Source organism: Balaenoptera musculus, chromosome 3 (genome assembly GCF_009873245.2).
Source record: "Balaenoptera musculus isolate JJ_BM4_2016_0621 chromosome 3, mBalMus1.pri.v3, whole genome shotgun sequence".
Lineage (NCBI taxonomy): Eukaryota > Metazoa > Chordata > Mammalia > Artiodactyla > Balaenopteridae > Balaenoptera > Balaenoptera musculus.
Window position 1 is genome coordinate 14,449,414 of NC_045787.1, and position 26,233 is coordinate 14,475,646.

Sequence of the window (26,233 nt, forward strand, 5' to 3'; positions counted from 1 at the left end):
GCCCCTGCCTATGTATACAATGAGTAGAAAAGTGTTTATTGCCGTTTCAAGGGCAGCAGAATGTTGGAAGTCTTACGCTAACCTAGTTAGGTTCTTTGCCTAAAAGATGGGAGAGGCCGGCTTGGTTCTGACAAAATTCTTCGGTTGTTTGGGACAGCAGCAGAGATTATTCAATAGCTCAGAAAGGCAAGGCAAGATGCAGAATACCTTTGAGTTACTGGGATGATTTACCAGGATCGGCTGAAAGAATGCCTTGCGGCTTCTGGTCTATGAGGTATTTCTCAAATTCCTGCTTCTAACATTTACAAAAACGTATGTTTGCTCCAGCCTTTTTACACCTAAGTCATGGTGTTGCTCAAACAGGACAGAGGTCATTGAGAAGCAGCCAAAGAATGACACGTGTGCCTTCTTCCTCCAACTCATTTAGAATTTTGATGATTCCACCCCTTCTGGAAAACAATACAGGTGACCGGATCCGGGTCGTTCTGAGCAAAACGAATTACTGCCCAGAGGCAGTAGCCAGACACACCTACTTTATTTTCAAAATTATATTGTTTGTTGAGGAACAGATGGCGGGGAAGGTGGAGGTGGCAATAGGTAAATTTTCTATTTGGGGACAATCGTTTTTACCTTTTCTCTGTCAACATTGACTAGAAACCAGAACATTATTCAATTAATTTGCAAATGATTTTAGTTGATCACACAATTATAATCAGAATAAATCGAAGTGGATTTAAAGAATAATTAACTCATAATCGACTTCCTTAACACAGTAACTCTCAATTTTTCCATATCTTTTCCAGCCTTTGTCCATTATAAGTCAGGGAAAATAGAGCTCCTTTTAAACTCTCATGTCATTTAGTCAAAGGTTTTAAAATGAGATATGAAACTATAGAGCTTCAATGAAAGCATATATCTGTACATATTAAATGGGGCAAAGAGAAATAATATTTAATGAAAAAAATATGAGCCAGAAGAATTATATTAAAGTTATGAGCCTTTCTGCCAAAACAACATAAAAGCTGAATATAAAGCAAAAACTCATAGATGTATAAAGAAAACTTAAAAACAAAAAATTGCTCTGGGAGATTTTAATATATCTCTTTCAGAGTTTAATAGACCAAGCAGATCAAAAATAAGGAAGAATAGAGTTTGAAAAATACAACAAACACCATCAACATTTTATATATATATATATATATATATATATATATATATATATATATACACATACATATATATATGTATGTGTGTGTATATATATATATATATATGACTTTATATCCTACAGAATATGACTTTTATGACTATGGACATTTACAGAACTCAATAGGGTAATTGACCGCAGAGAAAACAATAAATTCCAACAAGTGGAAGTTTTAGAAGCAGTATTATTTGATCATAATTCAATAAAACTGGAAATCAGTAATGTACGTATAGATACCGAATTAAAGAAAGCTTTCCATAACCTTGTGGAAAGGTTTAATGTCCTATTTTATCAGCAGGAGTGATAAATGGTATAGAGGTCCTACATTAATTGAGAACTTGTGAATACAAGTACAACCAGTGGTACTAGGTAACTGAGAGAGTAGCATCTTATTGGGGGATTCCAGATTCGTTAGAGTTCCTGGACCAGCCTTCCATCCTTAGAAATGTTTCCATAAATTCAGAAAATCTTTGTAAGGGATTAACTTTAGGCTCCTAACAGCTGACAAGCCAGAATGAACTTTAAATGTTATTTCTTTTTCTTTCCGGCATTAAGGAAATGAGGACCACAGTAACAGTGGAGCTTTTCCGAGGGCCGAGATAAGATCTCCCTTCCGCGTCTGGAGCTGAGCTCCGAAGCACTAGACTCTTAATCAGCAGAAAGAGGAAACCAAGGCTTCCCTCCAGGATCATCCTGGACTCCGTACAGTGCAAAGCCACCTTTTACACAATTATCTGGATGCTATCAGCTCAGGATCCATTTTTTGCTGAATTCCCCTCCGCCTTAGACTAAACAAAGACTGTGTTCCCATTTTAACGTGTGGTTCCTTAAAAGAAATTCTTCCCTATTTCATAAAGCTAAAGCAGCTTAATTAAGTTATGCTTAATCAGCCTGTTCTGTCTATATCATGATTTTATATATATATATATACATTAAATTAAAAAATGTATTTCATGAGGTAACCAGTGTGGATTGGGTTGGAATGGGGTTGAGTTGTCTTTGATGAAAGAAACCTTTTAAAATTTTAGATAAAAAGAGTTAACTGGGTTGATCCCTGCCTGTGACAGTAAGAAAATTTTATTTTATCCATTCACTAAACCTCAGAAGATGTGTGAGGAGTATAGATAGATGGAAGACAGCCTTTCTCTTTGATTCTGATATGTAAACAAGCCATCTGAACTCTTTCCATATTTCAAATCCCCATTTGTAAAATGGGATCAATTAAGGAAATGAACGTGAGCTGGCGTTGGCTGAATGTGAATCATCCCCTCGTAAAGCCCCATGCTTCTAGAAGATGCCATGTTGAATAAGACTTCTAATAACATGCTCTGAATTAACCGGGAAGAATTTTAGCTTCACTCAAAGTAAAATGTTTACCTCAGAGGGATGAATAAAAATGAAATCCACAGGCCTGCAAACTCCTGTTTGCATCTTGCAGGCTTAAACACGTGGAATTCTAGTGCAACAGTGTTGTTGACAGGGCCAGCACATATTATTAAATCAAGAAGCCAAATTTAATAATTACTACCTTATGAGGCCCTCAAATATTTTCACCTGACTCCTCCTTCTTTTCTTTCTCTTTGCAGTTTCTCCTTTCAGAGAGCTCCTCCCCCGCAGGGTCTTCTCTTTGGAGGCCTGTTCTTCTGGAAGAGGGGGGTCTAGGGGAAGGGGGATGGGGTCACTCAGTACCCCACACTTGGCCCGTGGAGTCTACTCTTCCTCCACCACTTGCCAGCCAGGCCCTGGTGTTCAGAAGATCAAAGCACCCGGGAGACACATCAGAAGGAAGAATACTTCCAACCCTGCCACCATCTTCAACGCACCATTCTCTGTGCAATGTGAAGTCACATAAAATGAGAATGGCGCTTTCACTCAACTTCCTTTATCACAGAAGGGAGCCTGAGCCATTTACCTGCTTACTGGGAAGAAAACTGGCTTGGAAGTTTGTAGAGCTGGTTGCTAGAGAATAAAAATATGCCCATAATAAAATAATGCCAGAAATTAACGAGTTAATTTTTCCCCTCAGTGTTCGCTTAGACTATAAAAGGGGTAGTAGTATTTAATGTGCAGTAATTAGGTGATAATAGATGTGTGCATACACGTGACACGTTTTGAACTTCTTGAAAGGAACTTGTTCTTACTTCCAGAAGAGCAGAAATGTCAGTGTTTAGCAAACACTGACTATTCAAATATGTGATTTGATTGTTTGGAAAATCTCACAAAGTTTAGAACAAATAGTATTCTTGAAAAAGAAAGGAAGCATAAGAGTAAGAACAGTTATTTTGATGTGAGTTGATCTTCTACATGACAGCATTCTCTCATTATACTGTAATATGTTTAATAAACCTGAGGCTATGGTGAAAACTTTCAGCCAGATCCCGTTGACTGTTCACAGATGAGGTACACGACCTCTTAGAACACTGATGCCGGTAGAATTCAGTAAACATACAATTTCCTATCTCTCACGTGTGTTCTCTTTTTGCCTATTAGAAGATTGAACTTCAGGGATCAATTAACAAAGGGTGTGCAGGAAGTCCTTAGGCAATTTTACTCAGCAGTAACTCTGGATACACCAACGAGAAGAGCAAACATGGTAAGATGCTGTTAACTCATCCAAATTCATGTTTTGCTTTAGGGCCAAGACCACTAAATCAATTCACTCCTTACATGTAATTGGGGGTATTCATTTAGCTGTCTTGGAAAGGGGGGTCCCTGAAATTATTTTATTGACTTTCACTAAATCCTTAACATTTAGGTAACTGTTAGGACCAGAGGGAAGCTGGATTGGGCCTGGGGCAGGGGCAGTGGTGACAGTTGACTGTGCTAAAAGGCAACTGCAGAGACTGGGGGAGAGAATCCCTTTTAGGCCACAGTGAGTCAATCAAATCAAAGTGCCTCAAAAAGAACCTTTCTCTTGTTACCAAAATATCCAGAGAAAATCCATCAGTTGAAAGACAAACTGACTTGAAGTGATATGATTATTTCCTTCCCTTTTTACTTGCTACCAGTCTAAGCAGCGTACATGACATTGTTTTCATTTTTGTTTTGTCTTTTTTTCTGGAGTTTCGCATCATATTGATCTCTCAGCTTGTATTTACCTTATATTGAACTTAGACTCTCTCATTTGTCTGATTCTTAAAAAAGCCTTCTTGAAATTTTAAAAAATATATTAATTTATTTTTTATTGAAGTATAGGTGCTGTACAATATTATATGTTACAGGTGATTCACAATTTTAAAGGCTATACTCCATTTATAATTATTATAAAATATTGGCTATATATTCACCGTGTTGTACAATACATCCTTGCAGCTTATTTTATATCTAATAGTTTGTACCTACTAGGCTTTACAGTAAGTCCCCTACATATGAACCTTCAAGTTGCGAACTTTCAAAGATGTGAACGTGCGTTCGCATGTCCAATCACGTAAGTTAGTTCACGTGTCTGGTGTACATTGTCATGTGCGTGCATCCTTTACAAACAGTTGTGCTTTTATGTACTTTACTGTACAGTACTCTATAGATTACAGTAGTACAGTGTCTTTATTTCAAGCCCAGGATGTCTGGAAGCAAGTGTAAAATCAGCAGTGATGTAGCTGGTACTGCTACCAAGCGCCCGCTGTTTTTTGTACTACTGTACTTTTCAAGGTACTGTCCTGTAAGATTAAAAATGTTTTCTGGGCTTCCCTGGTGGCGCAGTGGTTGATAATCTGCCTGCCAATGCAGGGGGCACGGGTTTGAGCCCTGGCTGGGAAGATCCCACATGCCGCGGAGCAACTGGGCCCGTGAGCCACAACTACTGAGCCTGCGCATCTGGAGCCTGTGCTCCGCAACAAGAGAGGCCGCGATAGTGAGAGGCCCACGCACCACGATGAAGAGTGGCCCCCACTCTCCGCAACTAGAGAAAGCCCTCGCACAGAAACGAAGACCCAACACAGCAAAAATAAATAAATAAATTAATTAAAAAAAATGTTTTCTTTATTTTTGTGTTTGTTTTTTATGTATTATTTGTGTGAAAAGTATTATAAACCTATTACAGTACAGTACTATATAGATGATTGTGTTAGTTGGGTACCTAGGCTAACTTTGCTGGGCTTACGAACAAATTGGGCTTACGAATGTGCTCTCAGAATGGAACTTGTTCATATGTAGGGGACTTACTGTATAAGAGGATTTCTCAGGAGCAAGTGGAGAATGAAGTTTCTTAAACCCTTTGAGCACCACAAGCCAGGAAACTAAAAGCTGGGAAGGAACATAGTTTGCTAAGATCCCCAATGGTTCTCAAACCTGGCTGAACCTAAGAATTACTCAGAAAAGATTGTTGGGCTTCCCTGGTGGCACAGTGGTTGAGAGTCTGCCTGCCAATGCAGGGGACACGGGTTCGAGCCCTGGTCTGGGAGGATCCCACATACCACGCAGCAACTAGGCCCGTGAGCCACAACTACTGAGCCTGCGCGTCTGGAGCCTGTGCTCCGCAACAAGAGAGGCCGCGATAGTGAGAGGCCCGCGCACCGCGACGAGGAGTGGCCCCCGCTCGCCGCAACTGGAGAGGGCCCTTGCGCAGAGACAGACGCCCAGCGCAGCCAAAAATAAAAAAAATAAAATAAAAAAAAAAGATTGTTAAAAATACTGATGTGATGCTGAAATATTTAGGGGGAAGTATATGGATGTGTGTCATTTACTTTCAAATGTGGCAAGAAAAAAAAAGAGGGCTAGCATGTGAAAAGGCAGGTATAGTAAGATATTAATGGTAGCATCTAGGTTTGGTGTGTACATGTGTTCCTTGTAAAATTCTTTTAATTTTTCTGCATGTTTGGAACTTTTTGTAATAAAATGATGGGAAAAAACCAAATATTAGGAAAAATATAATATTTGAAATAAAGAAGAGAAATGGTGGAACACAGTGAAATGAATACAGTTGAAGGTGAATTAGTAAATTGTAAAATTAGATTTGGGAAGTGTTTCCCCCCAAAAAAAGCAAACAAATAGTGAATAACAAAATTACAAAATATAAAATTATGAGATATATGGGATGGCAGTAAGTATGCAGAATCCCAGAAAGATAGAAAAATGAAAATTGAGAAAAGGTTATATGAGAAAAAAGCAAAGGAGATTAAAAAAACATGAATGCTGGTTTTACTCTGCCTCCTTTCTCGTGACAATGAAATCTGAATTTCTGAAAATGGGTCCCAGCATTGGTACTTTTTAAGCTCCCCCAGTTATTTTTTTAATTTAATTTTTATTTTACATTAGAGTATAGTTGATTTACAATGTTGTGTTAGTGTCAGGTGTACAGCAAAGTGATTCAGTTATACATGTACATATATTCATTCTTTTTCAGATTCTTTTCCCATATATGTTATTACAGAATGTTGAGTAGCGTTCCTTGGGTGCTATACAGTAGGTCCTTGTTGATTATCTATTATATATATAGCAGTGTGTATATGTTAATTCCGAACTCCAGTTCACTTTGAATGAGCATTCAAGGTTGAAAGCTGCTGACTGAGAAGAAGGTGTCTTGGGAGACTAATATGCTTTAAAACCCAACAGATATGGGGGTACAGAAATCATTAAAATGGGAAAAGTGCCAGGACTTCAACGACAGCCTCGGCTTTCTTTAGGTTCTGAAAGATTGGCTTTTATCTACTGGTAATTTCTCAATTGCAATAAGGACAGAAAAACAAATATTTAACAACTAATTAGTATGCTACTTCCTGACCAAATTCTTGTGCTATTGGAAGTCAGCAAAATTGATTTTCACATACTTATAGTTCAATTAATATTTTTTTGGCCTCAAACAAAAAACTTCATCCATGAAAATGAAAGACATGTTAGTTATTTAAAGTTAACTTCATTGTTTTTGTTACAGTGATAGATGTGCATAACTCGTATGCTAAGGGTCTTTTTATGTGAGACTCATATCTTGAAATGGAGCCAGTGCTATCTGTGTTTGCCCCGGACTAGACCAGTGTGTGGAGTGACAGAGTCGAGGGGAGGTGCTGGGAAAGGTGCGTGAGACTGAGCCAGGGCAGTTCCCAGAAGGAATTAAGACATAGCGTCTGAATAGCTGCTCATTTAACACTGCAACTTCTGCACCAGGAGGCTGTCTCCCCTCAGCCTTTGTTATTCAGGAGCTTGGGGTGGCTCATGGTGTATCCTAAGTCTCAGTCATTCTGTGTGTTATGGGTTTAGTTGTGTTTCCCCCAAATTCGTAAAGTCCTAACTCCTAGTTCTTCAGAATATGACCTTATTTGGAAATAGGGTCATGGCAGATGTAACTAGTTACAATGAGGTCATACTGCGGAAGGGTGAGCCCCTAATCCAACATGACTGGTGTCCTTATAAAAGAACGCCATGTGAAGAAGCAGACACACACACACGGGGTGAGTGTCACGTGAACGTGGAGGCAGGTGCGATGATGCTGTCGACCAGCCAAGGAGGGAGGCCTGGAACAGATCCTTCCCTCATGGCTCTCAGAAGGAATCAAACCTGCTGACACCTTGATCTCAGACATCCAGCCTCCAGAACTGCGAGATAGTAAATTCTGTTGTTAGGCTGCCCGGTTTGTGGTGCTTTGTTACAGCAGCTCTAGTTAACTCATACATTGTGTTTTGATCTGGTGATTGCTCCTCCCTCTGTCATGTCTAGTAGTTTCCCTCAGCTAGGACACTAGACTTTTGACCTTGAACTTGATGTATTTGCAAGGTCTGGGTCTCTTTCAGCTCCATGTGCTCTGCAGTTCTGCAGATAAACAGTCTCCCCATGCTTTCCCAATGTCCTTCCATTGTGTCACTCTAGTCAGGTGTTTCTTTCAGGATTATGATACTTACTCTGTACAGCCCCAGGTCTGAGAAAATTATGTCAACTCTTACACTGCTCTCTCATTTTGACACATTTTATTTTTTTGGCAGTTGTTCTTCATAATTTTAATTTGGGGGAGAGGCTTTTACTTTATTTCACTTAAAATGGAGTTTCCTTACTTTTTTCATCTTTCTGCTGTTTCTGATGGATGTCTGTGAACGTAGTGGAGGGAACATAACTTCCTTCTGTCATCCATGAGTACATATTTAAAGAAGATTTACAGTGACAGACATTTCCATGACTGTTTCTCAGGTAAATAAACTCTGGCAAGGATTTTATTCAACAGAAGGGGATTCATGATGAAATTGGGAGTTAGTAGCTTAAGGTTCTCTGTCATGTCAGTAGTTTAATTTAATTCAACTTAAAACATTTATAAACACCATTGTCAAGCCCAGGGCTGAGTGTGGGACATTTCAGTCTCTTCTTTCAAGGAAATTAGTATAGTCTCTTTGTGGGGCATAGAAATATAAAAAACTAATTATAATCCAATGTGGTAAATGTAACCCCAGAAATATGGATGGACAGATTCTGTGGAGTCTAGACTCCAGATTCTGGAGGAGTTTATAACTCTACACTGATTAGCACCCACTAATTTAAAAATTATATTTGTTACTTCTAGAAGTTGATTTTGCCGGGAATAGATGTGGATTGCTGGTCAAGGTGAAACCAAGGTTCTAGGGCCAATCTCAATTTAGTTTTATTTCAAGGGTTGAAAAGCTTTTATTGTGAAGAATCAGATAATATTTTAGGCTTTGAGGGCCACACTAGTTCTTTGTTGTATATTCTTCTCTTTCCTTTTTTTAAGACAGCCCTTTAAAAATTTAAAAACCATTCAGAACTCTTGGGCCTTGCAAAAATGGGAGTGGACTGGAGTTGGCCAACCCTTATTCTATTCCAGAGTATATCTTAAATCCACTCCACGCTGCTCTCTAAATCTTGGGAATGGCCCTAAAACCATCAGAAGAGATTGCAGATAGGAATATCATTCAAAGTAACCAAAACTCAAGGTATAGCAGATTGTGTTCTCATTGGTTGCCCTCTGTGGGAGGAATGTGTGTACCTACTCCTGCCATGTGGCTTGCAGTGTTCCACCCAATGGGTGAATTCACTTCAGCCACGCATTGATGGCAGGCTCGGCCACATGGTCTGCTTCTGTAAAATGCCAGTGGGCATGTACTCTGCCTCTTCCCAGTAGAGACTTCAGTGATGTCCATGTGATTGAACCATTATGTGGTTCTGCCATTGCATGGATCTGCCATTGCTTTCTCCTTCTTCCTTTAGATTGACATGATTCAGGTGGGCTGGACCTTGGAATGAAGGTGACACACAGAGCAGAATCACAACCAACTCTCAGTTGACCTGTAAAATAAGTGAGAATTAAACATTTGTTCTTAGAAGCTCATGAGTTTTTTGGGTTTTTTTTTGCTTACTATTACTTGACTAAGAGAGATGTCTAGCACATACTCAAAGACACCCATGTTCCCCCTGAAGCTGTTTCAGTCTAGTCTACCCTCCTGAGCTGAGCAGGCATGGATCAAAAGAATGGAGGACATTTTAACGCATGAGTAAACTTTAAAAAATATATTCTCACACTTCTTATTTTATCTATAAAGTTAGCTCATTTTAGAAAAGAGGTAAACCTTGCCATAGATTTCTCAGAGTTCTATGCAAGGAAATTTAGAAAAGTAGAATGAGCTGCCACACAAATCAAGCTATTGTTATCAGAACAGCTAGTAGTCCGGAAACCCAGAGCATAATCAACTCAGCAAAACAATCACTGTAAACATGACTTGTATTTATGAATAATGCAGAGCTAAAAGTGGAATAGTAACACTTCAACCATTTCTAAATAAGGTCTATAAATAATAACTGTAGTTTTGATCACTAGACCAACTGAGAAAACCCATCCACAGTGCTGAGCCTTGTTGCTCACAAATTACTCTATCTTCAAATGCTAAGATCTGCATCTTTGGATTCCACTGTCAACTCAGGATTTTGTCCCTGCTAGTTAATAAATAGACAAGATTAGCGTCTAATGTTGGATACTCTTTTGCAGACGGCTCTTATGTGGGCTCAGTATATTTATTAATAATACAATTTACCCTTGAACAACTGTGGGTTTGAGCTGCCCAGGTCCAGTTAAGCAGATATTTTTCAGTAGTAAATATTACAGTGCTACACGGTCCCAGTCGGTTGAATCCACAGACATGGAAGAACTGGAAATACAGAGCCAAGCTCTAAGTTATATGTAGACTAACTCCTTCCTTGTTCAGGGGTCAACTGAAACAGCTGACATTTCCTGAACATATTCCCTGTGCCAGGAATTATGCTAAATGCTTTGGGCTTCTCCAATGCCCTCAACCCTCACACAACTCTGCAGGATGGGTACCATTATTATCCCAGGCTGAAAGATGAGGAAGCTGGGGCTTAGAGACATAAAATAACTTACCCAGGGCTACAAAGCAAATAAAAGGCTGAGTTGAGTTTTAAATTCTGGTTAGTCTGCTCTGGAGCTCACACTCTGGCCCCGAGGCCACCTCTATCTTGTGACTTGTGCTTTCTGCTGCCGTCAGGCCATGGGACCTTGTAAAAGCCAAATGAGATCACGTCTGTGAGCTCCCTTTGGAAACTGCCACGCACTGTGCAGATGTGAGGTGTCAAGGTTCACACTTTTTGTAGCCTCAGTTGTCTGGGGGACATAAACAACCACAGTGGAGGGTTCAGGTGTGGAACTTTCCAGGTGTGCCTGCGCATCTCTCTTTGGTATGATTAAGTGATGGGACGGCCTGCCCATCAAAAGAGACGAAGGAGCTGGTGACTAAATTCCAAATGAATTTATGAGGGAGAATTTGTCTCCTGCCCTCCCATGTCTCAGAGTGAATCCGTTAGCACAGCATCTCTTGTTTTCTAGGGCAAGCATAATGTGTGGCCTGAAAACCCACCTCTTGGGATCAGTTCCTTGGACTCCCCACACCTGGTTTATTGGATCAAATATCTAGCATTTCAGGCTGATTTTAAAAATGGAAATGAATCAGGGGACAGAGGGTGCCTCTGGGATCTGAAACTGGTTTTTGTCCTCTTTTCACAGAAGAACAAATTTAGGAGAGTTGTATTTAAGTCACTTTGGTGGAAACACTGAAAGGACAGAGCTAAGATCTGGGAGTAGTAGGTGGAGAGGCAAGCGTATCTTCCGGGTGATGGCAGATGGAGCGCTCCCTCTGCTTGTTCAGAAGAGCTTGCAGCGGGCACCTCAGGGCGTGGGCTTAGGATGGCAAGCTTCTTGCACTGGATGCCTTCCAAAGTGGGCCCCGAATCCTTTTACGGAATTGGGCATCTGTGACTTTTACAGGCTCTGGACTGTAGCTAGGGTGCCTAACTGTGAAAGGAGAGACAGAGAGGGAGAGATGAATGAGTGAAGGAGAAAAGGAAGCAGGACACTTAGAAAGGACTTAGAAGAAGGCTGAAGGTGTTACCCTAACCATCAGGGCGGGAAAAAAACTCCAAAACCCCAAACCAAAAAAAAAAAATCAAGAAAATCTAGTGTTGAATCTTTTACCTAAGATCCTTGGTTTTTAAAATTTCTACATTCAAGGTATGAAAACAAAATCATATAAAGACAAGGCTATGAAAAAAAAATCTTGAGACCTCAATCAGAAGAGTTTCTGAAAATTTTCCTTAACCACTTATCATTTGAAACCTAGAACAATCCCTGGGTGGTTCCTTACTTCTCTTCAGAGTAACTATCACAGAATATATGATGCCTCCTTATTTTGAATGGTAAAGCTTTAAAAATATTAGGTCCTAGTGTCTCCTTTAACTTTCAGGGAGTCCCTATTGTTATTCGATTTAGAGGTTTTTAAAAGTATATCATTCTGGAGTTAGAATGAATTCTAATTCTGATTTAACAACAGCTTTGATACATCCCCAAATCTTTCATTTTCATCATTAAAAAAAATTACCATTGTTGAGATTCTATGTATTATGTGCTTCCTTTCAAGGCAGGGACATTCTAGTTCATTGTTTCTTCATCATTGTTTTTCCAAGGAAAGCAGCATACTTTCAACATTGGGATATATTTGAAATGCACGTCATCCCAGGAGTTGTAAAGAGGCTCTGAACCAGCTCCTACAAGTTTACCAGACTTGGGAGGAGACAAACACAGCCAATTCTAGTCCATGGAAAAGGCAGAACTGGGGCCGCTGACTCGGCTGCATCAGCTTTCCTTCTGTCAGGGCTTGGGCCCTCGAGGCTGCATCAAATGACAAGAGTTGGCTTCTCATGTAAAAAGTTACAATCATCACTGCCATAGAAATGCTGCTTGTATTTACTTTTACCACCCACACTTTTGAAATTTGGCAGCAGACAGAAATCTGAGCCATTCTCTAGAATCATGCAATAGATGAAGAGGAGGTCTTATCCTATAAGAGTGGGAGGGAAAGGCTGAAAAAGTGTCAAAACTGTATGCATCGAACAAAAGGAGAGTCTGCGCCCAATTGACTGTTAGGGATGAAGAGATGCCACACCTAGAAGCATGTACTTTCACCCATATGCATACCACGCTCAAATTTAGGGAAAGAGAGTGATGGGCAGATCTGTTCTGATCCCAGGCGGTCTGCAGTAACAAAATAAAAAGAATCTCTTACAGTGTTCAGGCAGGATCTAGAGAAGTAGGTTTTGGGAACCATGTGGGGATTTCTGTATCCAATGAGGATTTGGACTAGATAATGCTGCTCACCTTAAGATTTTATGAATTCCAGCCAAGGCCCTCCTTCTGCCCCAGGTAGAAATACACTCCTGCCCTCAGTGACCCTCCACCCGCTTGCTTCCCCAAACCAAAATAAGTTCTACGTAAATGTGGTTAATGAATCTGAGCTAATGTGAAAACCAGTGAAGTAAAATCCAGGATTTTCTTGCTTTCTCCAGTAGAATATTGTTACCCTTCTGGAAACTGTCCATCCGTCTTGGTGGTTTAAACCCAAACAAGTGAGTCTAATGAAGGGTTTCTCAAGTAAGAGAAGAGGACAGGCGAGAGAGAGAGAGAGATCACACGTTTCTGTTAACCCAGCTCCCACGTGAGAAACATTTTGGATGGGATGCCTTGTGCAAGCTTCACGGCCGTGGCAGTGATGTTTGTGGAGAATCCAAGGGCTTTAAAAAGGAGTGTGTTTATAATGTGAAAAAAACTCTGTCTGTCACACATGGCAGCTGTTCTCTGTCTCTCTTTTTCCGTCCGTGTGGATGGACGCAGCGTTCGTGTGTCCACGTGTGGGGTGCACAGAAGTTGTGGGTTACTGCTGCTGTCTGGGCCCTCCCCCCCATTGGCACTGGAGATTTTTTTCTTCCATCACTGAAGAGGACACTCATGTATGATTGGTAGGTCATCTGGGGGCCATAATAAAGCTCCGCCAGATCTTTCCTCCTCTCTTTAGATTCCAAATCCTCCCCAACTCCCTTCCTGGGAAACTCCTTTGGTGCAGTGCTTCAAGGTGGGTAAAAGGGCAGGAACTGGGCAGGGGGGTTGGTGAGAGGGTGGTGGGAGGTGTCTGGGAGTGTCTTCTACTCCTCTTTCAGTTGGAAACTGCATCTGAAACCTGAGCCAGGAGGTGCTGGTCATACATCTGCAGCAGGGAAAGTTACTGTTATAACCTAGAGGACGAGGAAAGCAATGGAAAAAAGAAAACCTTGATGTGAACGTCACGTAAATCATGAAGCAAGGGCCCTGACTATCTAGCTACATCTAACCACGTCCCTTTTCTGATATTGTCACGGTGCTTGATTCTGAAAGTCATTCAGATGATCCAGGAGAAGATGCAGAAAAATAGCTAAAAGGCAGCACTGTCCAGTGGAACTTTCTGTGATGATGGAAACGTTCTGTATCTGTGCTGTTCCAACAGTAGTGACCAGTCACTTGGCTATTGAGAGCTTGAAACATGGCTAGTGTGATGGTGGAATAGAACTCTAATTTTAATTAATTCACATTTAAATAACCACCTGTGGCTAGCGGCTATAGTACAGGTCTAGGTCTAGGGCAGAATTGTGCAATAATGGAAATGCTATAACCTCTTCTGTCCCATGTGGTAGCCACTGGCCATTGACTACTGAGCACTTGAAATGTGGTTACTGTGACTGAGGAACTGAATCTTTATTTTCATTTGCTTTTAATGAATTTAAATTTAAATCTGGAAAGCCCTTCATGACTACTGGTTACCATATTGGCAATACAATTTAAAGGCGGGTTTATGATGCAACGTGCTTTGCTGCTCTCAGAACGGTTGCTTTTCTCTTCTCTGTGATGACGTGCTCCACTCCTCTCTCGGTTGAAGAAGAACTACCCTAAAAGCACGTGTGTTCCCCATCACCTTCCTCATCCTTGTCGCCAACTTGTTTCTGGAGCCCATTAGAAAGTCCAGTGCAAAGCGGGTCAAGATCTGCTTCCTACCTGTGAATGTTCTCTCTGTGGACACGTGGACCAAATCTAATCCCCTAAGCGCCTGCACACTGCGCTGGTCTCCTGTCTGCCCAGGGGATTTATTTCTGAGAACACAGCTAAGTTTATTTTCTGAATTCGTAATTCTCCAGGCTCCTGCTTCCTCTCATTGTTTGTTTTAGCCAGTTGTTTTGCTTTTGAAGCTTTATTCCACTGTTTTACCCTTTCCTCCTCCCCAGAGTCTATAATTTAACTGTGTTCACACAATTTGAAGGAGCTATCAGCTTCGGTTGGATTCCTTTTCTGTCCATGACATTGATGACCATCCCCACAAATATCACCTTCAAGGAGAAAACAGAATCACCGTGAAACTCTACATCATTCCTGGCTTTACCAGTCCCGGGGAGTAACACTTGCAAATCATGAGACAAAGAAACCAGAAGGAGACTCTATTGATCACTTCGAGCTTCAGTGCTTCATTTCACAGTTGAGAAAACTGAGGCCTAAAGAGTAAAAATGCCTACCCGGGGTCACTCAGGTATTAGCAGAACCAGGCCTGGAACCAGGTCTCCTGACCCCAAGTGCTTTTTTTAAATCATATCACACTGCCTCTCCAGAGGTGCTGAACGCCAGAAGAATAAGGTTTACACGAACATTATACAATCGCAAGACAGTGTAATAATGCCGTTAAAAGGGCTATTTAATTTCAAGAGGTCAGATTTCTAAAGGCTCTCTCCTATTGTGTGCCCTCCCTCAGGGCTGCAAGAGGAGCCCCTATTCAGCCTGTTTTGAAACTGCTGCCAGCACGGCCGAGCTCAGTCATGTGTGTATTGTCTGAGGCTGTTCAGAACTATAATAGCAGATTATGTGGCCCCTTGGCCCACAAACTCAAAAATATTTTCCACCTGACCCTTTATAGAAAATGTTTGCAGAACCCCGACGTAAATTAAAGTGTAGTAATAAGGTGTATTTGTTTCTGATGGGCTGTTGTTACAAATGACCACAAACTTAGTGGCTTGAAAACACCATCACTTATTATCTTACAGTTCTGGAAGACAGAAGTCTGAAAATGGGTCTTCCTGGGCTAAAATCATGGTGTCAGTGTGTGGTGTTACTTGTGGCAGCTCTAGGGGAGAGTCGTCTGTTCCCTCGTCTTTTCCAGCTCCTAGAGGCCGCCTGAATTCCTGGTTTATGGTCACTTCCTTCATCTTTGAAGACAGCGGTGCAACGTCTTCAAATCTCCCTCCCTCTCTGCTCCTCTTCTCATATCTTCTCTGTTTCTGGCCCTCCTGCCTCCCTCTGTCAATTATAAAGACGTTTGTTTGTGATTACAGTGGGCTCATCCCGATAATCCAGGATAATCTCCTGTCGACTGAAGAAAAACACACCACCTAAAAGTTGCAAGATATGTTTTATTCGAGGACCTTGCTGAGGACTCTTGCCTGGGAGACAGCCTCTCAGATTGCCCTGAGGAACAGTTCCGATCAGGTAAGGGAAGAACCAGGATACATAGGACTCTTTGCTGAAAACAAAACAAAACATGTAGCCGAACATCAAAAGATTACTGCTAATCCCAAAAACCAGACATCTCAAGTTAATGATTTTAGTGCTTTTCTAGGTATGGGGAGATGCAAGAGTCTGGGCTCATTGAAAGTATTCTTTAGATATGCACCTTGACTATCTAGGGCCAGTACCTTGTTTTTCTCCACCCTGGATCCCCCTCAGGGAGCACTGACGGGGCAGCTGCAGTGGCTGAAGTTTTGACGGCAGGCAACATTCCTTGTTCACTAGAATGGCAGGCAATGTTTTTGTCCACACTCTCATCTCAAGGTTAGTCTGTTTCCACCTTCATTTGATCTCCCTTATTTTGATTTCCCTTTGCCATGTAATATAACATATTCATAGGTTCTGCTGATTAGGATGTGGACAACTTTAACACGGTCAAAATTGTGCTCATGACGTGAAGACCAGCGTGGCACTACACCTCCCAGAGGGACCTGGTGTTTACAGTGAGTGCCGCAGTGATGTGTTGTCATGCATTTACTTTACATCCTTGAACAGGTCAGTTAAGTCTCAGCTTGGATGCTTCCTTATTACAGTGGAGATAATACTAGCTAATTCCTACAGTTGTTTGATGATTGAATGACTTAAGTAACATTCCTTGGACATGCCTTGGCAGGTAATACTACTCAGTAAATGCCACTGCCCCTTCTCCTGTAGGCTGTGTGGTCGCTCCCGGGTGATGGGTCTTTTTGCAAAGACGTTGACTGCAGCTACATGGCTTTCCTTTCTGGAAGAGAAGGCATTCCCTTGATTCCTTTGTACTTTCATCCCCAATAGCAGCATATATCTAGTTGTAGAATGCTAGATTATTATTATTATAAAAACAATGAGTCACTCCCTGACTTTTTTTAAAACACAGTAATCCATGGAACACTGTTTAACAAATTGTATAAACACATCGGTGGTTTGTTTGTCAAGAACTGTGCCCCACTCATCTCATTCATTCCATTCAGGGCCATCTGGGTAGAAGAAAACATATGGTGGAGGAACTGAGCTAAGGTCTTCCTCTATAGTTTCTTTCTGAAGTTTTTGTATTTTCTTTATGGCTAAGGGTCTAGGTACTGAGACACACGTGTATTAAGCCTTTATGACGGACTCCTTTTTTTTTTTTTTTTTATGACGGAGTCTTAATTACACTAATAGGTAGGTCCAGAGATAAAATGGATCGAGTAGGTGAATTCCAGAAAAATCCCCAAGTTTAACCACTTTCAACACTGTCTCATGATAGGATTCTAAATCGGATGGCATCTTTCAGGTATACACGGTCTGGAGTAAGACTCGCTTCCCCTGGGATCGGTCGTGCCAGAAAAGAGGTTCCATTTGAGCAGAGCCATCCCCAGTCTAGAGAGTGGTTGGGTGGCTTTGCCTCCGGGTGAAGTCTACATAGTTGAAGTTAGGAGAAGAGGGTACTTTTGTTGCTTTAAAGTCAATACAGATACTGAATCCTTGACCTTAAATTCATGAATAAGAAGCAAAGAAATTCCTAAGCTGCTGGGAATATTAGCTACCATTTATTGGTCACTTTCAGTGTACCAAGCCTTATTCTAGTGCTTTGCATTAACTCATTAATCCTTCCCATACCCCTAAGAAGCAGATACTGCTACTATTATTCCCGTCTGACACAGGAGCAAATACTACTATTATCCCCATCAGGCAGGGAGAAGTCGAGTAACTTGCCCAAGGATGCACAGCTAGTAGGAGATAGAGGTTTCTAAGCCAGGTAGGGAGTCCCTGGAGGGCCTGAGGGAATTCAGGTCTTCTCTCTTCTTTATCTTCTCCCCAGGGCCGGGCAGTTCTAGAAGAGTAAAGCAGTCTTGCCAATAGAAAGAATAGAAGAAACAGGATGAGGACTAGTATAGGTTAGATCCAGAATTTTCTAGCATGTTTATGAATGGAAACCATAAAACCAATGTCAATTCTGTTATTTTCATTTCTTCCAGATTTCCCTCTTCTCTTTGTTATCGTTCTTCCCGATAAGTTTCTCTTTACTGTTATTTGAAAGTTATGGTAAGAACAAGCTTCTCTTTCTCAGCACTCTTTCCTTTAACAATGGGACCCTGTCAGCCTTTTTGTCCTGCTGCCTCCTTATCTTTCTCAGAGAAATTTAAATTCCATATTAGCCACCAAACTTATGCTTTGTCAATGCTTTTAAGAAAGAACTGGAAAGCAAGATACAACTCAATTCAAACATCCAACTTCTTGGCTTTATACCCATAGGATCTTTATACCCATAGGATCTCGGCTTGGCTTTATACAACCATAGCTGTTTGTGTATAGATAATGCATCTTGCTAGCAGCTCATTTTACCTCAGAGCTGCAGAGCACCTAAACGCTGAGGCAAAACCAAAGAAGGACTGCTACCTACGTGCACCAAGATTATACATAATCAAAACAGTATGTTCGTTGTTACGAGTGGGGTGTTTTTAAACAATTCGTGAAACAATGTTCTGTAGATTATTACAAAAAAAGAATCAGGGAGTAGAGAGTGATATAATGTGTCCCAGAATACTGGTGAAAAAGAAATGTGTAGTCATGTGTGAGAAGCACAGAAGGAACTTAAAAGAATACAAGAAGGTTAAGAACAAAAACTAGACTGACAAGAAGGATATTAGCAATGCGACTGTTTGTTGGGTAAATAGGCAGATTAGAATGAGAGATCTGATTGCTGCTGAGTCCCCTAGGCAGTAGTTTGTTTAACGTTTAATAACCATTTATTGAGCACCTACTGAACGCCTTCAGGGGTCCAAGTGCTGGTGGTACAGTGGCAAACAAAGTAGATGCTTTCTTATCAACTTTCTATTTTAGTGCAGGAGCCAGCCAAAAACTCAGTGAGTATATAATATGCAAGGTGGTGATGCGTGCAGAGTAAAAGGAAAGAGAGAGGGGTGAGAGGGAGAGTTCTATCTGATACAGAATAATAGAAGAAAGCCTGCCTGAGAAGGTGACATTTGAGTTGAGACCTGAAGGAAGCTAGGAACTGAGCTACACAGATATCTGGGGCAAAGAGCATTCCAGGCAGAGGGAAGAGCAGGTGCAAAGGCCCTGAGGTAGGAGTGCACTTGCGGGTATACAAAGACAAACAAGGAAGCCAGGAAGAGAGTAGAGGAAGAGGAAGTGGGGCTAAGTGGAGATTATGTTAGTGCCTGTAAGCCATCCAAGGACTCTGATTTTGGGAACACGGGAGTGGCACGATCTGGCTTAGATTTTTAGAAGGATCACTTTCGCTCAGTGTGAAGCCAGACTCTGGGGAGGGAAAGACTATGTAGCTATGAAAACTCTCTTCCAGATCTGCAAAGTATCAGTAAGACTAACTGTTCTCAACTATTTTAATGGAAGACTTTATTCAGGTAAAAGAAACAAAGCGTTTGGCATGATCTTTAAAAGACCCAAGGGGAGGGGGGAAGTATTGGGCAAATATAAACAACATTGCATTCAAGAGGTGAAGTTGAGACATGATTTCATTCTAGCATCTGCAATAGCCAAGTCATCATAGCACAATCAGAGCCAGCTGGGACCACGGAAGATGACTCCACATCCTGTTGATGCGCTACTTGGCACAGTGTGGATGGAAGCCAATGAGGATGGGAGGGATGGAGGCCCCGTGACTGCTGCCAACCTTTGTTCAAAGCCAGTGGAAACTCTTGATTCAGCTCAACCCTTTTCTGTGGCTAGCTAGGGGGAAGAACTTAAAGGGAAGATGCTGAGGTTGCCATGATAAGTGTGGGCCTCCAACGTCCCACTGGAGCCAGTACTGAGACTTTTCCAGTTCCTTTCTAAAGTGGTAGGTCTTTTTGCTGGTAATGCTAGCTAGCACTTCTTCAGCATTTATGTGCCGGGTACCATGCTAACTTACCATATTCATTGTCTTATTAATTTGTTTTCACAACAGCTCGAGGTAGAAGGTAAATACTATTATTGTCAACCACATTTTATAGAACTGGGATCTGAAGTTTAGAGACTTTCATAAGAACTGGGATTCAAAGCCAGATCATCAGACTCCTGTCTGTACATTGAAACAATAACACACTGTCTCTCAGTGTTACTTGCCAATGCCTCACATGAGGAATGGCCTAACTGATGGCTAAGTTTATTCTAATTGGTTTCCCTTTAATAGATGTTGGCATGGTTTTGCATCACATGAGGTCTGCACATTCTCAGTACAGCTAATAAATAGCAAGGTATTAGGTTGAGGTGAGAAAATGCTTATTGCCAATATGCAAGGCCTACTTTTAGCAAACCTAGTAACATGAAACAATAGACTTACAAAACAGGCACTAGAGGGCCATGCTTGGCTGTAAACTTTTTCATTGCTTTGCCAAAGGATTTGCCAGAGGGTTCCTTTAAATAGTGGGCTCAGTAACATTTATTCAAGGGATCAAGGCTTCTGACAAATATAACTGCATGATTATCAGTGTGGAGATAGTTAATGGTTGTTGGTAAAATGGTTCATCTGGGGTAAAAAGCATCTGAAATGGTTCCTCTAGTGCTGACAATCAAGCATCACGGTTTCAAAGTGAAAGTTTCCTATTGAACTGTTTTACAAGTTGGTAGCTTTTAACCAGGACTGAAAGGCATGCTTGCTACACACTAGCAGAGAAGTGCTGTGCGTTCACCATCAGGTTTTAGGTCCATATTACTGTCATACTATGGGGGCTTTTTCTCTAGTCTTGCCGTTCATAAAAATGGCTAGGTATTCTAGTGGTAAATGCTCTGTAGATGATAATTTATTAATAAACTGGCTGGAGAAAGAAAGAGATGGAAATGGTAGGTTGTTTCTTTGTTCTTTCATCCTGACTACACAGTTCAATTCATCCATTCTTTGGGGTCTAGGAACAGATTCGTGGTGGAAACCAGAGTAGGTGAAGGCAGTGAGTTACACTGCTTCTCTCAAAGGTGGGAGAGTAGACTAAACCCCAACCTAGGCACCTGGGTTCTGTGTCAACCTATGTGGGCTGCATGAGCTAGGAAACAATCTTTGGGGCTGCAAGAGAAAAAGGGGGAATCACCTTCAGAATTCACAGCCACAGGTCTTCATCGAGAATTGTGGGATTAGCAAACTTACCCTTCTGCACTAAAGCTGAAGGCAGTGGATGGAGAGGCGAGCTTGGTGGATAGTCTAGAACCCTGTTTCTGGAAGACTATCAAACATATCATTTAATTCTGAACAGAAACCAACAATGTAAGTTCAGATGAAGCAAGCGCCATATAAGATCAGATATGGTTTCCATTCCAGCCCCAAACAAGAATCTCCCCACCTGCGGTCCTGTTGGTTACCAAGGATCTGATACTGGCTTACTGATATTTGTGATGAACTCTGTGTTCACGTTTTCCCTATTCAATCACTTGCTCAATATTTTTCCTTAATGGGAGTCGACGTGCTGAAACTCTTTCCAGAGGGCTTTCCCCCTCTAGGTAACTGTGAATTCTTTTTCTTCCTCCCCTTTTTTAATTGTTGATTTTTACTGTTTATAAGCATTTTCACAAATATTTTGAAGGATTATTTAAAATTAAAACCAGTACTTGTTCCCACCTTGATGTTAAAAGAAAAAAAGAGAGAGAGAAAGAGAGGAACAAGAAAATCACTTCTTCCCTGCACTTAGTCTATATTTTGGGCAAACCTTTCATCTTTTCAGTTGAATTAGAAACAACAACTAGATGCATGAAGGATTATAGGAGTGAGAACTATAAAGAATTTTAAACATCTTAAAAGCTTCAGCAATTCAAATTATCAATAGTTCCAGTGTATCTTATTTGGAGTCAATATGTTAATAGTACAATCTGGTAATTTTTGCTTATTAATTTTAGGAAAAAAACCCTTCATTTTAATGACACGTCTATCAAGAAACAGTAATAATCTATGCTAAATAACCATATATTCAAAGACATACTAATACTAATTTTATTGAAAAGAGCTATTTATGCTGATTGACTTACGTGTGAGAGAGCCTTTAGCCCCATCTGGGAAGTTTGTATTTTGGCTACAAATATCTTTCCAGGGCTGTAAACTGACAAGTTGGTTGTAGATTTTTTTTTTTTAATTAAAAAAGAAGAAAAATACAAGCAAGCCAGCATTTCCCTGAAACTTAGATCTGCCAGTGGAAGTGACTGTGGTCCCACCGTTCTTGTGTTTACTTTCCCTCCCTGTGGTCAAGGTACCATGCTGTTGTACGATAGTTTTTTTACTGTGCATTGTATTTCAGTTCTAGAGGCCCAAGCTCCATTGAGTAAGTTGGGTGGGTTTAAGAGCAATTCTGAAGCAGAACTATCCGCATGGTTTAGTAGCTACTATGAGTATATCATACATGAGAGTTAATACACTGTGAAGATATGTCCAATCCTTTCCAGTCACTTACATATGCTTTTTCCCCAAACAGAGTCTGCATTATGATTACTCTATTCATAAATCAAACGGCCCATTTAAAAGAGATTAAATGGAGGAAAAATTATTTCAAGCTTTGTTTGCCAGTGATTTTATTTATGCTAGTTCCCAAATCTTATGAGTAAACTGGGTTATTTTCAAGGAAACTGCTTCACCAATCAGTATATGCAAAGCATCTTGTGCAGAAGTGAGGTCCCTCCCGAAAGAAATTTTCAGGAATTTATTTCTATTTAGGAACAAAAGCTTAAGTTATGAGACGCTCTAACATCGTGTGTGTGTGTGTGTGTGTGTGTGTGTGTGTGTTTTGCCATAAAAAACAGCATTGTAGTGAATGTTCGAATACACAATGGCACTGCAGGCAGACTTTTGCTAGAATTTTCTGTGACAATGGGGTAGAGTCTAAATGCAGCATGAGCAACACTGACCCAGCTCCAGGGAAACGGCTGCACATCATTTAAGAGAAAAGTGGCCTTTGCGTTCAGAAAGTTAATCTAGCCTGGAAATCTAAACGACAAGGGTCCCAGCACTTCATGTTTTCATTCATTTTTCCTGTGTATCTTGGTAATGATGAATTACTAACATGCTCTTTTAGTTTTATTCCTAAACTCAGTCTCCAGAGTCTAAAGGGATCTTGTATCATTTCTAATAGCAAATCCATTCAAATCTATGTGTTAAGATGAGTAAATCACAGTTCTTGCCAAAAAGTCTAACAGTACTGATAACTACATGATATGATGTCATTATGTGTAAAGGCCACGAGATCTGTAAACATTTTGAGGTGAGGAGGGAATTCACTTTATTCCACAACTTTCAACACTTTTATACTTCAGTGTAAGATGTTTATTTTCTTTTACGTACATGTAAGTTAAATCCCGTGTAAGGAGGCAGAGCCCAGCGGTGGGGGGGGGGGGGGGGGGGGGCGGGGGGGAGAGGGGGAAGGCACAGAGGCCGGAAGAAGGGGAGCAGTGGGTTCCTCCTCTGGGAAATTGTGCTTTACTGTCCAGGAATTCTGGGAATTTTCTCAAGCTTCTGGGCTGCCCTGAGAAAGTAGCTTGACCTTTGTGTGGCCAGTCACTTTTGGAGATGAGATTCCAGCCTAGTGACTCCCTACTTGTAAAAGGGGCTCTGAATGTTTCCTTTCTAGTTTTTGTCTCTGTATTCCCTCTGTCATAAAAGTATCATCTGGGGCTTCCCTGGTGGTGCAGTGGTTAAGAATCCGCCTGCCAATGCAGGGGACATGGGTTCGAGCCCTGGTCTGGGAAGATCCCACATGCCGTGGAGCAACTAAGCCCATGCGCCACAGCTACTGAGCCTGAGCTCTAGAGCCTATGAGCCACAACTACTGAGCCCGTGTGCTGCAACTACTGAAGCCTGCGCACCTAGAGCCCATGCTCCGCAACAAGAGAAGCCATGACAATGCACCGCAATGAAGAGTAGCCCCCGCTCGCCGCAACTAGAGAAAGCCCGCGCGCACCAACAAAGACCCAACGAAGTCAAAAAAAAAAAAAAAAAAAAGTATCATCTGGAAGCCTTTATAAACGAACCTTTCAGTGTTTTTTGAAGTCTGTAAAATACAAACAAATTAGAGCGGTGTAATATCTTTAAAACTATTACAATTATTTTCTTTTCTAGATGCAAACATTTAATGCTGATCCTAGGGTCTGGGATCGGAGCCTGCTTTGAGCTGGCGGTGAGACGCGGCTGGGCCGAGCGAACCGGGGACGCTCCCATGGCCCAGTTCGCGTTCGAGGGTGACCTGCACCCGCTGCTGCAGCCGGCTACACTCATCCCCAACGCAGCCCCTGCGCGCTGGCAGCGCAAAGCGAAGGAAGCCTCGGGCCGGCCCCCTCGCCTAAGCGGGCAGCCAACCGATCCCACAGCGCCGGGAGGACCCCGGGGCCGAACGCCTGGCAAATCCAGCTCCAAGATTCAGACCACTCCCAGCAAACCTGGCGGCGATCGCTATATCCCCCGTCGCAGTGCTTCCCAGATGGAGGTCGCTAGCTCCCTCCCTCCCGAGGAGAACCAGCCCGAAGACAGTCAGACGCCCACCAAGAAGGAACATCAGAAAGCATGGGCTTTGAACCTGAACGGTTTTGATGTGGAGGAAGCCAAGATCCTTCGGCTCAGTGGAAAACCACAAAATGCCCTTGAGGGTGACCAGAACAGACTGAAAGTACTCTAGAGCCAGAAGGCCACGCCCAGCTCCAGCAGGAAGACCAGCCGTTCGTTACATTCCTTCCCTGCCAGACAGGATCCTGGACGCCCCTGCAATCCGGAATGACTACTACCTGAACTTTGTGGATTGGAGCTCTGGGAATGTACTGGCTGTGGCTTTGGACAAGAGTGTGTACTTGTGGAGCGCTAGCTCTGGTGACATCCTGCAGCTGCTGCAAATGGAGCAGCCTGGGGACTATATATCTTCTGTGGCCTGGATCAAGGAGGGCAGCTACCCGGCTGTGGGTACCAGCAGCGCTGAGGTGCAGCTATGGGATGTGCAACAGCAGAAACGGCTTCGAAACATGACCATTCTGCCCCAGTGGGCTCCCTCGGTTGGAATAGCTATATCCTGTGTAGTGGCTCACGCTCTGGCCACGTCCCACACCATGATGTTCGGGTAGCAGAACACCATGTGGCCACACTGAGTGGCCACAGCCAGGAAGTGTGTGCTCTGCGCTGGGCCCCAGAGGGACAACATTTAGCCAGTGGCGGCAACGATAACTTGTCAACATGTGGCCTGGTGCTCCTGGAGAGGGTGGCTGGGTTCCTCTGCAGACATTCACCCAGCATCAAGAGGCTGTCAAGGCTGTAGCTTGGTGTCCCTGGCAGCCCAATGTCCTGGCAACTGGAGGGGGCACAAGTGATCGACACATTCGTATCTGGAACGTCTGCTCTGGGGCCTGTCTGAGTGCTGTGGATGCCCATTCCCAGGTGCGCTCCATCCTCTGGTCTCCCCACTACAAGGAGCTCATCTCAGGCCATGGCTTTGCCCAGAACCAGCTGGTTATTTGGAAGTACCCAACCATGGCCAATGTGGCTGAGCTGAAAGGTCACACAGCCCAGGTCCTTAGTCTGACCATGAGCCCAGATGGGGCTACAGTGGCATCAGCAGCAGCAGCAGAGACCCTGCGGCTGTGGCGCTGCTTTGAGTTGGACCCTGCCTGGCAGCGGGAGCGAGAGATGGCCAGCACAGCCAAAAGCAGCCTCATCCACCAAGGCATCTGTTAAGGACCAACTCACCTCAGTTTTTTGTGCTTTTTTTTTTTTTTTTTTTTTACTTTTCTAATAAAGTCACGTCTCCCTCTTAAAAAAAAAAAAAAATGATCCTAGTATGTGACCTTGCCTTGAATGTTCAGTATCCTAAAAATTAATTTGCCATTTGTCTTATAAATGATTTTCAAAAATTGTGTGCATTATGGTATGCTTGAATACATTACCAAATTTAACTGTATTTCTTTCCTGTCATTCATTGTTTAGAAGAAACAACATACTCACAAAACAGTTCATGGAATATAAAAAGCCAAAATTCTTGTGACATTAAATACTGAAGCTTTGTATTAATTACTCCAATATATATCTTTATATGATTATAGTTTACAATATCCCTGATCATATGAACTACGACAGACTTATTTATCCCCAATTCTAACCATATTTCCAGACCTAGGCAGGCACTTAGCATGTGTTCAATAAGTGTTTGTTTAGGGAATTAATGTAAGCCTGAAAGAAAAGGCATTGAAGTGCACATGTTTGTTATAGACTGAAAGTTTATGTTCCCCCCCACCCAAATTCATAT

The 26,233-nt window shown here is 41.9% G+C and overlaps 1 pseudogene; it reads left to right on the plus strand.

Moving 5' to 3' along the window:
* Nucleotides 1-24,166: 24,166 nt before the first annotated feature.
* Nucleotides 24,167-25,665, plus strand: LOC118892020 (annotated as a pseudogene).
* Nucleotides 25,666-26,233: the final 568 nt, after the last annotated feature.